This window comes from Thunnus thynnus, chromosome 8, assembly GCF_963924715.1.
Source record: "Thunnus thynnus chromosome 8, fThuThy2.1, whole genome shotgun sequence".
NCBI classification, from domain to species: Eukaryota; Metazoa; Chordata; class Actinopteri; order Scombriformes; family Scombridae; genus Thunnus; species Thunnus thynnus.
Window position 1 is genome coordinate 8,867,325 of NC_089524.1, and position 4,224 is coordinate 8,871,548.

Below are 4,224 nucleotides of genomic sequence, written 5' to 3' on the forward strand. Positions count from 1 at the left end.
ATATTGAGATCAGCTCAGTTTTACATTTAAAATGCGTAACCTTTAAAATATATTACAACAAGGATGAGATAAGTGACTGTTTTATGGAACTGAACATTTATTCAAAAGCTGTCAAATATGCCAGGTATATTCAAGTATGTTTGAAAGAATAATTCTTATGGTTCATGCCCTTTCAAAGGGGGTCAGTGTAAATCTGTTAATTATAATATCCTGAGCTGCCAGTAAAACTTAGTCATGAGTCTAAACAGAAACTGTTTTACAAACTACTGTTTAAAACTATAAAAGCGCAAACAAACAGATTGCAGGTTACACAATTTGTAATGCTTTCAAATGTCCTCTGTTATAATTGGCAGAAGGTTGGCTTCCAGGCTCACAGCTCACTGAGTGAGAAAGAAACAAGAATAAAAATCGAGCACAGAGTGAGAGAAAGAGAAATGAAACAATTAAATGGGAGAGATAAACATTTTAAACAACGACACCTAACTTACTTTTATGAGGTGATGAGGATTCTCTGTGAGCTTGTCTTCTTAGGCATTACTACAAAACAACATGTAACAACTTACCTATTATGTCCCAGGTTTTAGTACAGCTTGGCAACAAACAGTATATTTGCAGTAAGGTAGCTACAGCTTAGAAACACACTTGGGTTGAGCTAAAATAACCAATATAAAAACTCCATCTTTTGGGGCTCAGCAGCGAACATATCTTAATCAACTTGGCTACATATTTGAATTTGTGCTTTAGACAGTGGGCTATCATTAATTATGAAATGCAAGTGGGATAAACAAGGCGAGGGTATACACAAGGCTGGACTAATGTTATTATTCACTGTGTAGTTCAAGAGAAAACAGCCATCCTAAAATAATCTTTAAACTAGACTTGCAAACAGTAGTGAACATAATGTTTTAATACTAGTAATTCAAACTTCCAACTGAAGAACACTCTCTGAAAATGCTCTCTTGTGCCTGTCAGGTGCTTGCTAGGATTATACCAGTTTAATGTTAGAAAAAATTAAATGTAGTCACTGTTCTTCTATTTTCTCAGTAAGATGTTATTAACCTTTTGGTTTGATTTCACAAAAGGAGGATGAACGGTGATTATCGATGGTTGCATGTGGCTTCTGTCCCTCCATTACTGCAGCAGCGAAAATGAAAATACTGTATTTTGCTGTCAAATCTTACAGTAGCCTACTGTTAATATCCATTCTTGGTTTTGGCTCCAAAGAGCATCAGAATTTACAGTATTTTACCATATGTAGAAAAAATAGTACCTTACTGTTGGAATTTGGCTGTATTTTTACAGCAATTTGTTACAGTGTGGCCTACAATGTTTCAAGGGAACACAAAAACTAAGTTGAGTGAACACAAAGTGTGGCAAAGAAACCCCAAAATTAATGTTTATGAGGACCGAATTATTTAAAAGGCAGGACATTCTGACATACAATATTGTCTTCACTTGCATAGTATAATTGTGTTGCTACTTGTGACAGTTCAGTCATAGGACCTTCACTGGCCAAGAATGAGAACAGAATTTTTACAAAAAGTCAAAAACCTTTATTAAAGGATTGTTAGACACACCACTGTCCCTTGTAGAAAAGGAAAACATGATGCCTGGGCTAGAAACAGCTTTACTTCACACCCAGTGAGGGCTGAGACTGTGCCAAGTAGCACTGAGGTGAAAGACAAGAAGTGCAAACATCTCAATGAAGCTTTAAAAACTTAGAGCTGCCTTAAGAGGGATTTGTTAATACAGCAACTAGAACTGTTAGAAAGAGCAGACCAACACAGAGGAGAGAAGCAATGGAGATGCAATAAGTCATCCCTTACATGGCCGGAGTGTCTTTCAGGATCTTCAGTTCACACAACATTCCTGTATGTTTCAAACCCAGCAACACAGTAAGCCAGAAACTTGCTGAAAAACAACAACAACAACAAAAAAACACTCATCCACACATAAACAGAACAAAGCAATGAAGAATACACAGACCGATATGTCAGCAGATGAAACACGGCCAAGATTGAGTCAACCCCAAAGGTCAAGATGCAGCAGTCTGTCTTCATTTAAAGGACAGTGGAAACTCCTTTGAGGACGGCAGTGTACACATTTCGGACAGAGGGGACAGACGGTTTGAAAGATGAGTGAAAAAGGCTGGAATAACTGTCTCAAAACAGAGAGGCTGTAACACTGCTCACCAGAACAACTTATCATGCTGCCTTGACATCCATTCACATACCAGTCAAACTCATATGATGGTCTTGTAACCCTAGTTGGTGATTTACATGTGAAATCAAGGTGTGAACAACCCACAGAAAATGCCTGGGACTGATGAAGCCTGTTGGAAGAACATAAGACAAATTATGACCTTATGCACTGTGTCCAGCAAGTACAAGTAAAAAACTAATAACACTAATACATTTCTATTTGTAGCAGTAAAATTGTGGTCTTTCTAGACTACTGGATGGCAATCTTTCATTCTAGACACCTTTGAAGATAAGAAGAAAATTGAGGTTTAACTGGTGTTAATTGAAGGGGACTGAAAGTTACTCCCTCTTTTATCTCTTTTCCCTAGTTTCCGTCTCAGTTTACTGCATAAAAGGAAATCATCAGTGCCACAGGAGAGGTTAATTTTTTACGGCAAAGTGACCATCTGATCCCTCCTCTCCTGTTGAACTGACAGCAAATTCTTTTTGTACAATTTATCCCAGGCAATGATCCCACTCCCAGAGTTACTGTGTGCTGACTGTGTGATACACTGAGTTTAGCTTTAGCCCGATAAGACAACAGTAGCTTGTAGATTTTGAACGGCTGAATAACAGCAAAAACATGTTTTAGCATAAGCTTGTCAATGTTTTCACCCTCTCACAGCTGACAGATCTAGCAGACAACATGGACCCACCATTGGGGATTTTTAGATTGTACTAGAGACAAAATGTTTTGGGGTTTTTTGTGATCAACTTTTTATTGATACATATAGTATATGTATCTATCTACATATATATATATATACATGAACTGACATATAACACATGCAAGACAAAATGTTTTGTTTTTGTTAAGGGAGTATATATGGCTGGTAGGTCTTGGTAAATACAACATTTATCTATGACAGTTGTGAGATGTGGCATCTTGAATTGTGCTACACTGGGATGCATTGATAGCGTAAAAAGGCATATTATAGAAAACAAACAAACTGCATTTTGACATAAAATCATAAAATATTTTAAATATACAGTGCTGCGCAAAAGCTTTAGGCACTTTAGATGTTTAGATTTTTATCCATTATGCAGTACCATCAGGGAGGTGTCTGATCGGTCTCAAATTTATTCATGACATGACAATGACCCCAAGCATACAGCTAGAGTCATAAAGAACTATTTTCAGCAACAAGAAGAAAGATGAGTCCTGCAACAGATGGTATGGTATGGCCCCCACAGAGCCCTGATCTCAGCATCATGGAGTCAATCTGGGATTACACGAAGAAGCACCTGAGACGGCCTAAATAATAAATCCACAGAAGAACATCTTTCACCAACATGATTACAGCAACCTACCTGCAAGTTACCATGAAAAACTGTGTTAAATGTACCGAGGAGAACTGCTGCTGTTTTAAAAGCAAAGCTGCTCATACCAACTACTGATTTTATTAAGGTTTCATCTGTTTACTGAACTTTGCATGAAGTTAATTGATAAATAAAAACTATTCATGTCATTGTTTTTGAAAGCATCCTCATTTTACTTTTAGTGCCTAAAACTTTTGCACAGTACTGTTAAAAGTGTTTAATACACCTCTTGCTGCTTTCAAGTGTTTCGCGTAATTTCCACTTTCAAGTTCAGAATTTATAAACACATAGACCTATGGAAACATATTTCACAGCCTTGTTTTTGTTTGGATTTTTTTTAGAACAGAATATGTACAAGTAGTTAATTACTGTTAGGGGCTATTACATTTTAGAGAAGCAGCACAGACTTACCTTATGCTGTAGGGGGCGGGAGAGTTCTACAAATGTAATTGTCACGTCAAGGCATACTGCTACTGGAATACTTTAGCCTATTTTGCAGAAGTGGCGAATGATTCTGTATAAAACGTAGCTTTTGTTAATCAGTGACCCCGTTTGAAAAAAAAGTCTCCGCCCCAAAGCCTATTTATCCGCGTTGACTAGTCGATCATGTGAGCTTCAGCAGTAGTGTCAACATTTCCGACGGCACATAAACGCAGCACCCGTG

The 4,224-nt window shown here is 37.4% G+C and overlaps 1 long non-coding RNA gene across 2 annotated transcripts; it reads right to left on the reverse strand.

Annotated features, from left to right (window-relative positions):
- Window positions 1-77: 77 nt before the first annotated feature.
- On the reverse strand, window positions 78-4,098 carry LOC137187465 (uncharacterized). 2 transcript variants are annotated; one of them, XR_010929214.1, is made up of 3 exons: window positions 3,972-4,098; window positions 489-2,332; window positions 78-380 (listed from the first exon to the last, which is right to left on the reverse strand). It is a non-coding gene; the product is annotated as an uncharacterized lncRNA (long non-coding RNA). The 2 variants fall into 2 exon arrangements; XR_010929213.1 differs by having other exon boundaries at window positions 78-2,332.
- Between the last annotated feature and the right edge of the window lie 126 nt (window positions 4,099-4,224).